This window comes from Schistocerca serialis, chromosome 5 (assembly GCF_023864345.2).
Source record: "Schistocerca serialis cubense isolate TAMUIC-IGC-003099 chromosome 5, iqSchSeri2.2, whole genome shotgun sequence".
Classification (NCBI taxonomy): Eukaryota; Metazoa; Arthropoda; class Insecta; order Orthoptera; family Acrididae; genus Schistocerca; species Schistocerca serialis.
Genome location: NC_064642.1, coordinates 145,576,536 through 145,596,099, shown reverse-complemented (window position 1 = coordinate 145,596,099; position 19,564 = coordinate 145,576,536). Strand labels below are relative to the sequence as shown.

The following is a 19,564-nucleotide window of genomic DNA, read 5'->3' as shown; positions in this document are numbered from 1 at the left end:
ATGGCAGTGTCATCCGTTAAAAGTGCAGGGAGCGTATCAGGCACCGCAAACGTCTGCCTGAGCGCAGTTAAAAGGGGACAGGTCAACAAAATGTGGACCACCGTCAAAGCGGATCCGCAGCGACGTAGAGGTGGGTCCTCACAGCACAATAAGTGGCTCTGCATCATCCGGGTGTGCCCAATGCGCAGCCTGCAGAGGACAACAGACTCCTTGCGAGAGACCCACAAGGAGGAGCGCCACGCACCGGTAGCCTCATTGATGACCCAAAGTTTGTTGGGTGAAGGGAGGGAGCGCCATTCTTCACCCCAGGTGCGAAGTAACTTCTGCCGCAAAACGGATCTGAGGTCATTCTCCAAAAGACCAATTGATAAGGCTGGTGCATCGGCAGCCTGCTTGGCCAGCATGTCAACACGTTCATTTCCTGGGATGCCAACATGACCAGTGTCCACACAAACACCAAAGAGCGGCCGCAACGGGGAAGAGTATGGAGCGACTCCTGGATAGCCATCACCAGACGAGAGCGAGGGAAACACTGGTCGATAGCTCGTAAACCGCTCAGGGAGTCGCTACAGATAACGAAGGACTCACCTGAGCAGGAGTGGATATACTCTAGGGCACGAAAGATGGCGACCAGCTCAGCAGTGAAAATGCTGCAGCCAGCCGGTAATGAGTGTTGTTCGTAATGGTCCCCTAGAGTGAGAGCATAACCGACACAACCAACACCCATCGAACTGTCAGTGTAAACAACACCAGAGCCTTGATACGTGGCAAGGGTAGAAAGAAAGTGGCGGCAGAAGGCCTCAGGAGGGACTGAGTCCTTCGGGCCCTGTGCCAATTCGAGCTGAAGGCATGGGTGGGGCACACACCATGGGGGAGTACGCAGAGGGGCCCGGTAAGGAGGTGGAAGAGGGAAAACCCCAAGCCGGAGAGAAGCTCTCTGACACGGACTGCGATTGTACAGCCCAACCGAGGCCGACGTTCTGGGAGATAGACGACCAACTGAGGGAACAGGAGATGATAATTAGGATGCCCGGGCAAGCTACAAATGTGTGTAGCATAAGCAACCAGTAAACACTGGCGCCGTAACCGCAGCGGAGGGACACCTGCCTCCACAAGTATTCTGTTCACAGGGCTGATCCGGAAAGCTCCAGTGGCAAGATGGATCCCACTGTGAAGGATGGGGTCCAGCACCTGCAACGCAGAAGGGGATGCTGAACCATAAGTCAGGCTCCCATAATCCAGACGGGACTGAATTAATGCCTGGTAGAGCCGTAAGAGGGTAGATCGCTCGGCTCCCCAGCTGGTGTGTCTCAAGCATCGCAGAGCATTAAGATGCCGCCAACACATCTATTTAAGCTGCGGAATGTGAGGGAGCCAAGTCAACCGCGCATCAAAAACCACACCCAAAAACCGATGGGTCTCCATCACATCAAGCGGTTTGCCGACAAGATAAATCATGGCTTAGGGTGAACAATGCGTCGCTGGCAGAAATGCAGGTCTTGGCAGCTGAAAACTGGAAGCCTTGCACTACAGCCCAAGATTGCGCCTTGCGGATAGCGCCCTGCAGCTGACGTTCAGCAGCTGCAATGCCAATGGAGCTATAGTAGAGGCAAAAGTCATCAGCAGACAAGCATGCTGAGAGACACGTTCCCACTGCCGCAGCGAGCCCATTAATTGCAATTAAAAACAGGCAGACACTTAAGACAGATCCCTGCGGTACCCCGTTCTCCTGAACTCATGGGGAACTATGGGATGCCGAAACTTGCACGCAGAAGGTACGATGTGACAGAAAATTTCGTATGAATATTGGCAGCGGACCCCAAAGACCCCAACCATGAAGCCTAGAGAGGACGTGATGCCGCCATGTCGTATCATATGCCTTCCGCATGTCAAAAAAGACAGCGACGAGGAGCTGACAGTGGGCAAAGGCCGTACGGATGGCAGATTCCAGGCTCACCAGATTATTGGTGGCAAAGTGGCCCTTACGGAACCCACCCTGAGACAGGGCCAGAAGGCACCGAGACCCGAGTACCCAACTCAGCCGCTGGCTCACCAAGCATTCAAGCAACTTGCAAAGAACGTTGGTGAGGCTAATGGGGCGGTAGCTGTCCACCTCCAGTGGGTTCTTGCCAGGTTTTAGAACGGGGATGACGATGCTTTCCCGCCATTGCGACGGGAACTCACCCTCGAACCAGATACGGTTGTAAAGGTCTAGGAGGCGTCGCTGGCAGTCCGCCGAGAGGTGTTTGAGCATCTGACAGTGGATGCGATCTGGCCCGGGAGCTGTATCAGGGCAAGCAGCTAGGCCACTTTGGAATTCCCACTCACTGAACGGAACATTGTAGGATGCAGGGTGGCGCATGTGAAATGAAAGGCTCCGACATTCCAACCGCTCTTTCAGGGAGCAGAAGGCCTGCGGGTAATTTGCAGAAGCAGAACTCAGAGCAAAATGCTCTGCCAAGCAGTTTGCGATTATGTTGGAGTCAGTACAAACTGCTCAATTCAGTGAGAGCACAGGGACACTGACAGGGGTCTGATAGCCATAGAGGTGCCTAATCTTGGCCCAAACCTGCGATGGAGAGATACGGAGGCCAATGGTGGACACATACCTTTCCCAGCGCTCCTGTTGTGTTGGTGAATGATGCGGCAGGCCCGCGCATGCAGCTGTTTAAAGGCGATTAGGTGTTCTAATGAGGGATGTCGCTTCTGACGCTGGAGCGCTCGCCGGCGATATTTAATCGACTCAGCGATCTCAGGCGACCACCAAGGCACAGTCCTCTCCCGAGGAGACCCAGAAGAACGGGGAATGGCAGATTCTGCAGCAGTAACAAATGCTGGTGGTGACCCGAGTGAACCACCGCATCAACGGCTTCATTGGAAAGAGGCTCAATAGTGACAATGGAAGAGAACAAGTCCCAGTCAGCCTTATTCATATCACATCTGCAAGGACGCCCAGAAGAGTGACACTGTGGCGGTGACAGAAAGATCGGAAAGTGGTCACTACCATATAAGTCATCGTGCACACTCCACTGGACAGACGGTAAGAGGCTAGGGCTGCAGATCGAAAGGTCGATGGTTGAGTATGTGCCATGCGCCACACTGAAATATGTGAAGGCACCATCATTTAAAATGAAAAGATCGAGCTGTGCCAACACATGCTCAATGGTGCTGACTCTGCCCGTTGCCACTGATCCACCCCACAGGGGGTTATGGGCATTGAAGTCACCCAGTAACAGATTAGGTGGCGGCAATTGGGCTATGAGCGCAGCCAGGACATGCTGCGAGACATCACCATCTGGTGGAAGATACAGACTGCAGACACTGACAGCCTGAGTCGTCCACGCCCGAACAGCAACAGCCTCTAAAGGTGTTTGTAGAGGGACAGACTCGCTGCGAAGAGTGTGAAGGACGTAGATGCAGACGCCACCAGATACCCTCTCATAAGCTGCCTGTTTCCTATAGTAACCCCGATAGCCACAGAGGGAGGGGGTTCACATTGCTGGGAACCAAGATTCTTGAAGAGCAATGCAGAAGAAAGGGTGAAGGCTGAGAAGTTGTCTGAGCTCAGCAAGATGGTGAAAGAAACCGCTACAGTTCCACTGGAGGATGACATTGTCCATGGCCGAGAAAGGCGTGAAGGGACTGAGGAGGCAAATTACGTTGCTGGGTCACCTGCTGCCACCGACTGAGTACCGACAGGAGCAACATCCATCACGTCCGAGGGACCGGCGAGATCGAGGTCCTCAGCGGATGCAAGAATCTCCACCTCATCCTCAGACGCAGAGCTTGTAGGTAGCGGTGGAGTAGGTGCCACTGCAGGTTCCTTGGTCTTAGGGGTCTTCAATTTCGCTTTCTCGCGCAGTTCCCTCAGTTGCCCTTGCCGGGAGGGCTTTTCGGAGTCAGTCTCCGGGACCAAAGAGGATCGCGAAGCTGCTGTGCTGCTGGTAGGAACCTGGGAAAGGAGTGACCCAAGGGATCCCTTCCGAGCAAGAGAAGCCGAAGAAGACTTACACTTCTCCAGCTTAGACGTGGGGACTGGTGTCCCCGGTGGTTGATGGGGTGCTGCTCCCGAGGTAGGTGGTGCGGGAGCAACAGAGAGAGAAGTAGCCCCCACCATCAAGGGGCAGGTGTGGTCCTCTGGCTCTGAGAGCTGACGGTATGTGGTGCAGCTATGGGAACTGTAGCAGGAGTGACAGTGGCGGCATAAGATGACGTCATGCGTACTGGATGAAGTTGTTCAAATTTCCGCTTAGCCTCAGTGTAGGTCAGTCGATCTAGGGTCTTGTATTCCACTATTTTCCGTTCCTTCTGGAGAATCTTACAGTCCGGCGAGCAAGGGGAAGGGTGCTCTCTGCAGTTGACACAGATGGGAGGCGGGGCACATGGAGTATCAGGACGGGATGGACGACCACAATCACAACACATGAGGCTGGAAGTACAGCGGGAAGACATATGGCCGAACTTCCAACACTTGAAGCACCGCATCGGGGGAGGGATATATGGCTTGACATCGCAACGGTAGACCATCACCTTGACCTTCTCAGGTAATGTGTCACCCTTGAAGGCCAAGATGAAGGCACCGGTGGCAACTTGATGATCCTTCGGGCCCTGGTGGACGCCGCCAGACGAAATGGACACCTCATCGCTCTAAGTTGGCACACAGCTCGTCATCGGACTGTAAAAAAAGATCTCTGTGGAAAACAATGCCCTGGGCCATATTTAAGCTTTCATGGGGGGGGTGATGGTAACAGAAACATCCCCCAGCTTCGTACAAGTGAGTAAGGCTCGTGACTGAGCAGAGGATGCTGTTTTTATCAAGACTGACCCTGACCGCATTTTGGACAAGCCCTGCACCTCCCCGAACTTGTCCTCTAAATGCTCGACAAAGAACTGAGGCTTCAGAGACACAAAGTAGTCCCTGTCAGCTCTGGTACAGATGAGATACCAGGGCGAATACGTTTCACTGACATTCATAGCCTTTCGTTCCTCCCATGGTGTGGCCAGGGAGGGGACGATTTGGGGTCATATATGTTAGCTTTAAAGTGAGCCCTCGAACTGCTGGCGGCTGGCCACCAGCTAGAGAAGATGTGCCACGTTTCATTGCGGGTCATCTGCCCTGATGCCAGCTACTCCGACCAAGGGCCCTCCCCACGGGCGCCACCCAGCCTCAGCTAGAGCCACCTGGCAGGATGGCCATTGCCGGGAGTCCCGATGCCCCAGGGAGACATGGGGAGTTAACAGTGCAGGCATCAGCAGAGCGATCCCTGTGTTGTCAGGGGGCTACAACCAACAGGGTACATGGCGGCCCCACCACAATGGACTGGCTATCGTGCTGGATATTAGGTGACAAGGAGTCCATGGTCATCGCCTGTGCAGAAAGTAACACTGCACATTGCATGGTGGAAAGCGCACACAGAAACATATCCATGCCCAAGGGATGGAGAGCGGGCAGGACTGCAATGCAACGACAAATAAGCTGGTGAAAGATCCCAACGCACGATGGACACAATGCACCAAGTAAGGCGCCCTTCCCCAATTGGCTCGCTCTTCGGAATAATTTTGAGATATGTAGGTCAAACCCGACAGGGCCATCACATAAGGGCCGAAACGTTTGAGACTCCTTTCAGTCGTCTCTTACGACAGACAGGAATACCGCAGGCCTATTCTTACCCCCGAACCCGGAGTGGGTGAGGAATTAGGGGGCCGAGCAGTGTAAATCTTGATATCCAACCAAGACTGGCATGCTATGCAGCTGTTTGTACTCACAGCGTATACATTTTGATAGATGCTTGCACTCATACAAAGACACTACTAAATGACAGTACCGACTTGAGGTATCTGACAGCGCATGATCAGCACAGAAACTAGTAACGTTGATCGCATGCTTTGATATGCAGGCACACTCAGATGATGGTTGAGACTACTGAGAACACAAGTACACTGAGATTTAGCACTGTCCACATGTCCAGCTAAACTCTTTGAATGCACGAAGTTAGTGCGCCATGGGTTGGACTGTCAGAGACCCAACAGTAAGTGTGAGTTCCTGGGTCATCAGCAGTGTAGTGTGGGTGTAAGAATATTGGGAGTTGTGAACTGAAGGAACCCAGACTTGAGTTACGGTTAATTTTATACAATTTTCCACATTACTCACTCCTTGTGCAGCAAGTGATGCATGAAAGTGTTTAAAATTCACGAAATCCAAGTTCTATCTGTGGAAAGGAATTACCATACCTATTTTTTCCAAGAATACATTGATAGCCATATGCAGAATAACTTCAAAAGGACAGAGAAAAGCCTCAGACCATGCGGATATACGATTCTTGTCTTACAAAGAGTAGGATGAGGGAAGGCACATGGGCAAGGCCTACTGAAAAGCAATTGGACAATACTGGCAAGTACATACAGTCTATTCACAAAAAAAAGAAAAAATTCTGACTGGGGAGGGGTGCAGAGGAAGGAAGGCGTGTCCTCTCCCTGCACACTGTCTGCTGCCAAGGGGAGAGGGGCAGTGAGGAGACCTGAGCTGCGATTATACCAAGCAGTGTTGGCTCAACACTCGCACTCACATGTTCGTTTATGCTCCAAGTGGTGCTGAGGCTGCAGTCTACTAGCCACCATACCAGCTGTCAACTGCTACACATTGCACATCTACGAAAGTAAAAGTTGGCAGAGGGACATAACGAAAGCATACAGGATCGTAAAATCGAAATTGATAGTTTCATGTTGAGTAATGGTGCTTGTTGCTACTAATTCTGCATCAGTTCGCTTCTTGAATTTTACCTCTTTTTGCCAGGTATTTCAAGTGATTTCCCAAGCTATCTGCGTAAAATTTCTGAACTCTTCTCACAACACAGAAACTTGCTTCTATGTACATCACTGTTTGTCTCATCGGCTGTGAGGAAGAGTGTGAAGCAACTCTTTATTTTCATTCTCCTACTCTCAACACCCAGTGACATTATCAAGTACTTTTCTTGCTCCACTCTGTATGGCTCTAACATTTCCTCTACACCAAGAAGTGTAAAGTGTATCTGGCATTGCCCATAATGGGTCAGGAACCACTTTGTCACTGATCCACAGACATATTAATGTGCGACACAACAACACAGCACAACAGTCACTTTGACATGGTTACACACATGAGGTTTCATATTAGATCACAGGTTGGCAGCACCCAGACACATGATCAGGCCAAAGTAGAACAACTTCTGCTGATTCAGAAATCCAGAGCCCTCATTCTTCTCTTTTTTTAACAGACAGTACAATAATCTCAGCCCACAAGTCTGACTACAGACAGGGTGGCCACTCTGTGTCTGACTAAATTTCCCTGATTTTCCCGGGACTTCTCCAGGGTTTTATTATAATTTTTTTTTTTCCAAATAGCCTTTTTAGGGATGGAAACTGAACATTAAGCATGCTTTAAATGTTCAGTATTTTTCTTGACTTTTTTTTTAAATCTGCTTTTATACAGTGTCCATAATTAATGTTCCCATTTCAGAATACTGTAGAAAGAGAACCACCACTCAGAATGGCGTCAAATTTGAATATCATATTACGACTTGAGGAAGACAATAACATCATGGAACAAAAAAATTTAACGAAAATTGTTCCAATAAATGGCACTGTAAGTGTCTTAACATAGATGGGGTCAGCTACAAATTACAGATGAACTGTAATACAATGGCTATGGTTTGAGTTTGGTAGTCAACAGCTGTGGCACTGTTAGTTATGCAAGCTCATCCACCACAGCAAGGTTGTGTCACATCAGATGGGAAAAGTTGTCATGGGGTCAAGGACTGCTTACAAAGCAAAATGACATCTGTTTATAATTGTTACCAGACTAGTGTAAGACATGTACAACATGCTGTCCACTGTTTTCTGCCAAAAGCTGAAATTGAGAAATGGTGTGTTCCACAACAGACTGGAGTGCCTGGGGGGCCACACACAGTGTGTGTTGCGCAATGCGTACCTACAGTTCAGCTACGTTCATAATGGGAGCACTAAGCACAGCATCTTTCCGAAAACCACACAGCCATAAGTCACACAGATTAAGATAGGTTAAGATAGGTGATCCGGTTGGTCAGGCTGTAGGGAAATGACAGCTAATAATTCAAACATCTTCAAAATGATTCTGCAGCAACCATTCAGTTGCTGTGCAATTCGCAGGTGAGCGTCACCTTGCATAAAAATGATCCTACCAACATCCACGTCCTTGAAAGATGGGAATGATGATGGTGCGCAAAACACTCATAGTGTTTACCAGCGAAGGTACAGGTAACAGGACTCACACGGCTCATCTCTCCAAAAAAATACAGTTCTAAGATAAACAATGTGTCTGTCCACTGACTGTTCAATGACCATTTATTTTTCACTTCCATGTGAGCAAGAAATTCCAGAGCTAACATCTGTCTTGCTGGCAGGTCAGCAGGCAGCAACTCCTAAACATGAGTGATTCTGTATGGATATCAATGCGTTATGTTTCGTTGGATGCACTGTGCTCACAGGCATGTCCAACGTTCGGGCGGGGCACTTCCCCATGCAATGCACGTTTGCAGACTACCACTCGACACCAATGCAATGCTGTGACCATATTTTCGACAGACGTCAGATCAACTGCTTTCCTCCCTCTGCCACACTTAAAAAGAACATGTCTTTTAAAATTTGGTAATCATTTTCTCCAGACCCTTGGTAGACATTGGACCAATGCCTTCTGTCATACACATGAGAGTCCGAAACCTCTGCAGTGCTACTGGCACATAGTCACCATTCTTCTAAAAGAGCTTCACAAGTGGTGCAGTATCCTTCCCAAAGACAGTGATGTTGGGCACCTTGGATGCAAACTGAGGAACAGCTGTGTGCCACGAATCTGTTGGTGTGCATGTCGTCTTTCTACGGCATTTTGAAACTGGAACTTTAATTATGGACACTATTGAAAATATCATACACAGGTGCAGCTCGTGGTTTCTATACTGGGGAAGGCTGTGGCATTTATCGATCAGAGCCAACATGGACCTAGTGTTACGCTACAGATTAGTCTGACATAAACAACTAAGAATTCAGGGGGAGGGGGGTGGGCAGATCACACTCTACCCATAATTTTACGTACTGTATCTTCTATAATCAGGTATTAAATATCGTTAGAAGCTAACTTCGAGTTAAAATCTGAAGTTAGTGTTTTTATACGTCATCATTAAATTTTCTGACACTTTGCAGCAAATCATATGAAAAGACGTGTTTCGGAGAGATCTTTAATGCGATGAATCTTAACTTTGCGGCTGCTTAATATTTTTGGTGTTTTCAGTTCTAAACTTAAGGTGTTCATTGTGGTTTACCCCCAAAGCTCTAAGTTTATGAGTTCGCATGACGATACTGTGATGCTTTGGTGATGTCACAGGTCTTGTGCTGTGATTGGGTGGCATGAGCAATCCGTGCAACTGCCATATTTACCTCATAAATTGATTCCAGTAGTTCATTTTGAATTGTCTTCGATAGGCCTACGAAAACACGGTTTTCTGATTTCTCAATGTGCTGCTTCAAGACGCAGTCCAGTTGTGCCATCAGACTGACTAATATATCTTCTGGTAAACCTTCCGGGATGTAAGGTCGGGGTCCATGAAACTCTTCAGCTCCTAACATTTCGTCCAGAGTTGCGCTGGACATCTTCAGAGGGGTGTTTCTCCTCCGGTGAGTCTTGCCAACTGACGGGTCAGGCGTCTGAGAGCAACTTATATATCGTAGAAAGTAGGCGTGACCAGAATTACACATGATATGCAGAGATAATCTTTGTCAGAGATTGCTAGACAGTTTTATCCGTGATGAGATTACGATCGATAGTTAAGTTTTATCTCTGACAAAGATTATCTCTGCATATCACGTGTAACTCTGGTCACGCACACTTTCTACGATGTATAAGTCGCTCTCAGACACCCGACTCGTCAGTCGGCAAGACTCACTGGAGGAGAAACACCCCTCTGAAGATGTCCAGTGCAGCTCTGGACGAAACGTTAGGAGCTGAAGAGTTTCATGGACCACGACCTTACATCCCGGAAGGTTTACCAGAAGATATGTCATCCGGTCGTGAAAGCCTTCATACTATGATCAGACTGACTAATACTCGAAAAATTCCTGGGTTTTTGGAATCTTCTGTTTCGTCATGGCCCCTTAAGGCAAGCTTGAATTTGCTGCAAAATTTAATACAGTCTATCAGTTTACCCAGAAGATGCCGATTTTTTGATACATTTTCATTATATATCTTTATATTACAGCCGTAAGCACTGTCTAATTGGCAAATAATGTCCACTTTCCCTAGCATTGAAAACTCAATGAAACCATTTAAATATTTTTCACTGGAATTATGTTTTTTCACCTTTGCGTGAATATTCTTTAAGTCAGTGATACCAGTTTCAGTCCAGGCACTATCAGTACTATTTGCAAGAAGACAGGTGAAACAGAAAAATGCATTTTTCACTTCACAACCACACAACCACACAGCTGCATCGTACATTGCTCTATTAAAACTGCGTTTGTATCCATGCCTAGATTTCCATTGTTTCTGTTCTTGATTGATCGTTAGAGCTGGTCTGGGTGCACCAAGTTCTTTCACTTTCATCCTATGGCCGTGTTCCGGTTTTTACCTATTAAATTGCACACTGAATTCATATTGTGATCGTTTCACACTCGCGGTATTCGCAGATACTTACAAGCAAGTAAAACTCACTAAAATCTTGCAAAATACACTCCGAAAAAGAAACTTGCTAATATCACACGGTATCAACAAAAGCAGTCAGCATCAGCAAGCAAGGAAAGTAAAGTAACGGGACAAATTTCGCGCGCTTTGTCCTCTAATCACTTATGAAACTCTCGTTAGATGGCAGTACTGTTATGTTGCTGTAGTGTAGTGCACTCTGGCAGGATATCTGCAAACTTATTCTAAATGTGGATAAAATATCCAATGGCAGAAACAAAACAACTACGTAAAACATTATCAAAACAATAATACTAAACGTCGATTAATGACGCATCGAAGTGTAGTAGAGATGTGCAGAGACAGAGATTGGATAGCAAAGTTTCGGCCTCTCTACATTCCTTTATTACATAGACAGTGGAACGTGAAAAACATGTGGTGGTTGGTATGACACCCTTAGGCTGCAAGCTCTGAGCCTTCGGGTCGTCCATAAAGAGCAGTACTATGTTGAAGCCACGCCCCCAAACCGCTACTGCATGCAGCTTATGGACGTTCCAAGGCGCAGCCTAAACACTACTAACCGTATGGAAAACATTTATCAATACAAACAGTTCCAAAAACGTTGACCGTCGTTATTTTAATCGGAATGGGAAATATGCAAAATTCGTCCTGATAATTTAAATTATGTAATACGTTCTTGCGAAATTTACTTTAACATATATTTTGGAGCGGCTCCGCCTCAGAGCCTTTAATTACGAGCCGCGCCTGATCTAACATATTCAGGCAAATTCACATTTCAATGTACCACCAAATGGCAATGCAGAATGTAGTAGAATGGATAAAGTACAACATAGTAGACAAGAACCCCCCCATGAACCATGGACCTTGCCGTTGGTGGGGAGGCTTGCGTGCCTCAGCGATACAGATGGCCGTACCGTAGGTGCAACCACAACGGAGGGGTATCTGTTGAGAGGCCAGACAAACATGTGGTTCCTGAAGAGGGGCAGCAGCCTTTTCAGTAGTTGCAGGGGCAACAGTCTGGATGACTGACTGATCTGGCCTTGTAACATTAACCAAAATGGCCTTGCTGTGCTGGTACTGCGAACGGCTGAAAGCAAGGGGAAACTACAGCCGTAATTTTTCCCGAGGACATGCAGCTTTACTGCATGATTAAATGATGATGGCGCCCTCTTGGGTAAAATATTCCGGAGGTAAAATAGTCCCCCATTCGGAACTCCGGGCGGGGACTACTCAAGAGAACGTCATTATCAGGAGAAAGAAAACTGGCGTTCTACGGATCGGAGCGTGGAATGTCAGATCCCTTAATCGGGCAGGTAGGTTAGAAAATTTAAAAAGGGAAATGGATGGGTTAAAGTTAGATATAGTGGGAATTAGTGAAGTTCAGTGGCAGGAGGAACAAGACTTTTGGTCAGGTGATTACAGGGTTATAAATACAAAATCAAATAGGGGTAATGCAGGAACAGGTTTAATAATGAATAAAAAAATAGGAGTGCGGGTTAGCTACTACAAACAGCATAGTGAACGCATTATTGTGGCCAAGATAGACACAAAGCCCATGCCTACTACAGTACTACAAGTTTATATGCCAACTAGCTCTGCAGATGATGAAGAAATAGATGAAATGTATGACGAGATAAAAGAAATTATTCAGATAGTGAAGGGAGACGAAAATTTAATAGTCATGGGTGACTGGAATTCGTCAGTAGGAAAAGGGAGAGAAGGAAACATAGTAGGTGAATATGGATTGGGGGGAAGGAATGAGAGAGGAAGCCACCTTGTAGAATTTTGCACAGAGCATAACTTAATCATAGCTAACACTTGGTTCAAGAATCATAAAAGAAGGTTGTATACCTGGAAGAATCCTGGAGATACTAAAAGGTATCAGATAGATGATATAATGGTAAGACAGAGATTTAGGAACCAGGTTTTAAATTGTAAGACATTTCCTGGGGCAGATGTGGATTCTGACCACAATCTATTGGTTATGAACTGCAGATTGAAACTGAAGAAACTGCAAAAAGGTGGGAATTTAAGGAGATGGGACCTGGATAAACTGAAAGAACCAGAGGTTGTAGAGAGTTTCAGGGAGAGCATAAGGTAACAATTGACAGGAATGGGGGAAAGAAATACAGTAGAAGAAGAATGGGTAGCTCTGAGGGATGAAGCAGTGAAGGCAGCAGACGATCAAGTAGGTAAAAAGACGAGGGCTAATAGAAATCCTTGGGTAACAGAAGAAATATTGAATTTAATTGATGAAAGGAGAAAATATAAAAATGCAGTAAATGAAGCAGGCAAAAAGGAATACAAACGTCTCAAAAATGATATCGACAGGAAGTGCAAAATGGCTAAGCAGGGATGGCTAGAGGACAAATGTAAGGATGTAGAGGCTTGTCTCACTAAGGGTAAGATAGATACTGCCTACAGGAAAATTAAAGAGACCTTTGGAGAGAAGAGAACCACTTGTATGAATATCAGGAGCTCAGATGGCAACCCAGTTCTAAGCAAAGAAGGGAAGGCAGAAAGGTGGAAGGAGTATATAGAGGGTTTATACAAGGGCGATGTACTTGAGGACAATATTATGGAAATGGAAGAGGATGTAGATGAAGACGAAATGGGAGATAACATACTGCGTGAAGAGTTTGACAGAGCACTGAAAGACCTGAGTCGAAACAAGGCCCCGGGAGTAGACAACATTCCATTAGAACTACTGATGGCCTCGGGAGAGCCAGTCATGACAAAACTACCATCTGGTGAGCAAGATGTATGAGACAGGCAAAATACCCTCAGACTTCAAGAAGAATATAATAATTCCAATGCCAACGAAAGCAGGTGTTGACATATGTGAAAATTACCGAACTATCAGTTTAATAAGTCACAGCTGCAAAATACTAACGCGAATTCTTTACAGACGAATGGAAAAACTGGTAGAAGCCGACCTCGGGGAAGATCAGTTTGGATTCCGTAGAAATTTTGGAACACGTGAGGCAATACTGACCTTACGACTTATCTTAGAAGAAAGATTAAGAAAAGGCAAACCTACATTTCTAGCATTTGTAGACTTAGAGAAAGCTTTTCACAATGTTAACTGGAATACTCTCTTTCAAATTCTGAAGGTGGCAGGGATAAAATACAGGGAGCGAAAGGCTATTTACAATTTGTGCAGAAACCAGATGGCAGTTATAAGAGTCGAGGGGCATGAAAGGGAAGCAGTGGTTGGGAAAGGAGTGAGACAGGGTTGTAGCCTTTCCCCGATGTTATTCAATCTGTATATTGAGCAAGCAGTAAAGGAAACAATAGAAACATTCTGAGTAGGTATTAAAATTAATGGAGAAGAAGTAAAAACTTCGAGGTTCGCCGATGACATTGTAAATCTGTCAGAGACAGCAAAGGACTTGGAAGAGCAGTTGAATGGAATGGACAGTGTCTTGAAAGGAGGATATAAGATGAACATCAACAAAAATAAAACGAGGATAATGGAATGTAGTCAAATTAAGTCAGGTGATGCTGAGGGTATTAGATTAGGAAATGGAACACTTAAAGTAGTTAAGGAGTTTTGCTATTTAGGGAGTAAAATAACTGATGCTGGTCGAAGTAGAGAAGATATAAAATGTAGACTGGCAATGGCAAGGAAAGCGTTTCTCAAGAAGAGAAATTTGTTAACATCGAGTATATATTTAAGTGTCAGGAAGTTGTTTCTGAAAGTATTTGTATGGAGTGTAGCCATGTATGGAAGTGAAACATGGACGATAACTAGTTTGGACAAGAAGAGAATAGGAGCTTTCGAAATGTGGTGCTACAGAAGAATGCTGAAGATAAGGTGGGTAGATCACGTAACTAATGAGGAGGTATTGAATAGGATGGGGGAGAAGAGAAGTTTGTGGCACAACTTGACTAGAAGAAGGGATCGGTTGGTAGGACATGTTTTGAGGCATCGAGGGATCACAAATTTAGCATTGGAGGGCACCGTGGAGGGTAAAAATCGTAGAGGGAGACCAAGAGATGAATACACTAAGCAGATTCAGAAGGATGTAGGTTGCAGTAGGTACTGGGAGATGAAGAAGCCTGCACAGGATAGAGTAGCATGGAGAGCTGCATCAAACCAGTCTCAGTACTGAAGACCACAACAACAACAACAACAACAACATCTTCAACTGCCATACCAGGATGGTCAATGAATGATTGTAGTAGTGGGAACAACTAAATGAAAACAATCGATTGATTTGGTTGTAGTTTTACATATCGGTTGAATTATTCATTCATGCTTTTGGGGAGCAACCAAATGAAAATAATCGTTCAGTCAGTTGGACTAGTCATACATTCTTTCGAGTGAAACCAGCAATCGAATGAAAACAGTCAAGTCTCTCGGTTGTAGTTTTACATGTAGGTTAGATTATTATCCTTTGTGTGTGTGTGTGTGTGTGTGTGTGTGTGTGTGTGTGTGTGTGTGTGTAAGCAGGATGTGGGAAGCAACTGAATGAAAACATTTGATACTCTTGTCATTTCGCATACTTACTTGTGAGCTTTACATAAGTGTCTTAATTGTGCCTTGTGCCTGTCTACAGTGTGATGTGTCTTCTTTAAGGTGAGTAGCAATCTGTCTTTTATTGCATTGTTCATATTCCTACCTGGAGTTTTCATTGTTTGACCGAAACCAGTCTTTAGCGTTTTAGCTGACAGAGCTATCCAATCATTCTTCTGATTATTGTTTGGCGACTCCATAGTGTCCTGTGCACTACGACCAGATAATGGGTATACTTGAAAGGAGAGACAGCATTGGTCGTATATTTTTGTTTATTATCGCAAAATCGATTTTCGGACACTTAGTGACCATCTTCAGTGCTGTAATATATAACTTAAATTAATAAGCACTGGTGTCACTAAGCTTACGGCTATGTGATCACCGTAAGCTTAGTGACACCAGTGCTTACTAATTTAAGTTATATATTACAGCACTGAAGATGGTCACTAAGTGACCGAAAATCGATTTTGCGATAATAAACAAAAATATACGACCAATGCTGTCTCTCCTTTAAAGTATATTCTTCTGATTGACACCAGCCTGCAGTACTCATCAGTTGAACTAAAGCAGTGCTACAATATACCATCAAAGGGTAGCCCTAACCCCAAAGGTAAGGAAAAATATATGTCAGGGGATATGCAAAATTTATAAATGAGGATTATACATGTCTTTTAATTATGTACTGAAAGGAGTAATTTTTCTTTTCATCATTTAAAACTGATTCATATATTGTTGTGGATTAAGTTGTTCCAAGTGCCATTAAAACATAACTAATTAAACTGACGTATCACTGAGGTAGGCCTGTTATCACTTAAACTGCCAACTACAGACAAAAACCTACAAAACTCCTGACATCTGGGTCAAATCAGATTGCTGTTATGGACACACAGTCGGTAGGCAATATGATGGCCATGATGTACCATGGGTAGCAAGAATATGAGAGGGGGCAATGTACCCTTGCTTGTGTTTCAGTGCTGAGAATGCCAGCAGGCACGCATCTCCTACCGATCAGCAGATATAAATCACACATGAGATTAACAAGGATCTGTGACAGAGCATTATAGAGATGTTCATGTTCAAATGTAGTACTCTTTTCCAATAAGGAACAGAAACATTAGTTAGTTTTAAGCCAGCTCAATGAGTAGAAGACAAACAACACTAAAAATATTCATTTGTCTGGCAGGCAGGGCAGCGTCACAGTGCACGTGACTGCCAACTGTCAGAGGCTTTTCATTGTCTTCATAAATACGTATGGAAAATACAGGTGTTCCAAAAAGATCTTTACAACTTTGCCCATAAATATTTCAGAAATGGGGAGAGGTAGAAACATACGGTTCGCGGTATAATGATCACTTGCACTAAAGGTTCTAGTGGCCATTTAACAGACTGCACTGTATTAAGGGGACGATATTTTCTAGACCCAAATTCGCGACACGTCATCACTGTTATCATACCAAAGATGGACATAATGGCTATTATGTAGGTGATCATAATGCTCTGCCTGATCAATGTACACATATACTAACACACTGTGCAAGTCACAGTAAAGGGCACAACAGTGGGTACTTAATACCAATGTTAGTGACATTCTAGGCAATTCCATTCACATATTGAGACAAAAAAAATTACTGCAGTCATGTCTTGACACATGTTCTAATCTCTTCTATCTTATACTCAGTAGTCCCATGCATGATTCTCTATGGTCACTTCAGAACTGTCACGCAGCCTTCCGTGAACACTGAGGTTTACAAATTTATCGAACTGCGTTTTGCAAGGAAATCACACTGTTTCTTCTACAGATTCTACATTTAGGTCCTGGAGCAGTTTTGGAACACTTTTGTATGGGCTATACTGGCATCTTGCCATCCGTGTGTGTGTGTGTGTGTGTGTGTGTGTGTGTGTGTGTGTGTGTGTGTGTGGAGGATGACCTGTCGAATCGACTGGTCTCATCTTTTGCAGCGATATGCAACTCTCGTTTTGTTCAACAGTTCGCAGTAGTAAGCAGCATTGGTAGTGCATCACTCATGCAAAAAATCAATCAGCAAAACACCTTGCTGATTGAAAAAAATTGTTGAAAGAACCTTACCAGCTGACAGTAGTCTTGGCTTTCACTGGTGCTGCTTCCACTTTCCTCCGCCACTCCTTACTGGCTTGTTTGGATTCTGGAGTGTAGTGGTGAACCCATCTTTCGTCGCAGGTAACGATCCGACTCAAAAATGCATCACCTTCTTCCGCAAACCCTGCTGTGAGCCTCTGACAGACCTCCAAACATCTCAACTTCAGATTTTAGGTCAAAAGTTTAGGGACCCAGCTGGAACACACTTTACGGAACTGTAGGTGATTTGTGATGTTTGCTTGACAGCTCCCGTAACTGATTCCGTCTTTTTGTGCAATTTCTGATACTATGGTCCATCGATCGCCGTCAGTAATGTCTTTAATTGCACAAATGTTTTTGTCTGCAATGCTGGTCCGAGGATGGGAATCGTGTTGCTGATTTTCCACACATTCTTGTCCTTCCTTGAACTTTTTATGCCAGGCAAACACGTGTGTCCTTGATAATGTTTTATCATCGAACTGTGCAGTCAATCTTTGGCAAATTTCTGCTGCTGTTAACTCCTTCACGAGCAAGAAACTTGATAATTATGTGTTGCGCAATGGAGGGGGTGCACCTGTTGCTCAGACATCATGAGAAATGGAGGGAAATATCTAACAACATGATCTCCTCACTTCTAACGGTCCCGCCTAAGCGTAGCAGAAGTGTGGAGCCAGTCCTACCAACTGTTGATGTTTAGGAACAAAAATCCCATTTATATTTGATTCCCCCCCCCCCCCCCCTCGTTCCAACAATCATCTAGCTGTAGAATGCAGGAAAACTAAGTAAGGCAACCATCTATGGAGATGAGGCCGCCACAGATGAAAATCTCCATGGCCAACAGTTGCCTCGGTGTTAGGAAATCTCATCGAGGAGCAACCTGTCCAGGTGCTAGTTGCCTCACGGTCTCATTGCAGACATTTTAGATCATCTAAGTCACCTGACAACCACATTGAAGTGTATTCCAACTGCAGGCCTCCACATGAATCTAAGAAAGTGCATCTTGATTGACCACAAAATAAAAATCTTGCAGCATCCAGTTAATGGTGATGGAGCCTTTCCCGATCCAGAGAAAATTAGAGCAGTCGCAAATTTTCTGATTCCTAAGCATATTTGTCATATAAGAAGTTTTCTCAGAATGTGCTCGTACTATCAGCTGTTAACAAAAGGCGCTTTTACAAAGGAACATCTGTTGAAAGAAATACTGAAGAAATGCCAAATTTTCCTGGAATGAGGTGCAAGTAAGTTCTTTCCTTGTCCTTAAGAAAGTACTAACAGCTCCAGTCCTAGCAACATATGATGAGAATGCCAAGACAGAACTTCAGACAGACACTAGAGGTTACGGATAGCTGCAGTTTTGTAGAAATTCAAGAAGTCTAGGATGAATTACTCTACAACCAGGAGAAAGTGCCTGGCAGTTGTTAGCTCCATTAACAAGTTCTGGTTGTATTTATTTGGCAAATCATTCACTGTTGTGACAGATCACCATTCTCTATGCTAATTGTCTAGCACGAAGTACCAATCGAGTCACCTGGTGAGATAGGCACTGAGACTTCAGGAATACCCAGTTGATTGAAACATGGGCCGCAATTACCTTCGAGCCATCTGATACCAGTTCCACCTGTAGCAGCACTATTCCACTGGATCGGACTCAACTTCTTAGGGAGGTTCCTTAAGTTAACAAATGAGAATTGATGGATAATAGTCTGCACTGACTACCTCATCTGCTACGCTGCCACCAAAGCTGTAGCAAATGCTGACGCTCCAGAAATTGCAAGGTCCCTAGTAGAAGACCCAGTGTGATGACCTCTGATGGTGTAAAAGTTCTTCAGTCAAGACTAGTATCACAGGTAAGTTCACATTGTAATATTACCAGCAGGATGAAAAATGCTTACCACCTACAGTATGCTTTGCTAAGACACTGGCAGATATGCTCTCAATGTAAGTTAATGATTAACATGGAGATTGGGATAGAACACTGACAGTAATGAGAGTTCCCTAGAACACAGAGAAGCAAGATACTAAAGACTTCAGTCTGTTCTTTCTGCTCCACAGTCACAAGGCCAAAATGACAACAGATACACTGTTCCCATTTCAACCAGATGTTACTAACGCAACTACATAAGATGTATCATATCAGGATTGAAGAAGCAAGACAGTTGGCTTGACATGCACTCTGGACACACGAGAGAATCATCAAGAGCACTATAATGCCAATCAGCAGCTGGTGAGACTCGGCATAGGAGACTCG

At 45.1% G+C, this 19,564-nt stretch overlaps 1 protein-coding gene across 2 annotated transcripts in view; it reads right to left on the bottom strand.

The window, feature by feature from the left end:
• Positions 1-19,564, bottom strand: part of LOC126480980 (transcriptional adapter 2B-like) — a 108,741-nt gene that overhangs the window by 67,588 nt on the left and 21,589 nt on the right. The window lies entirely within an intron of this gene.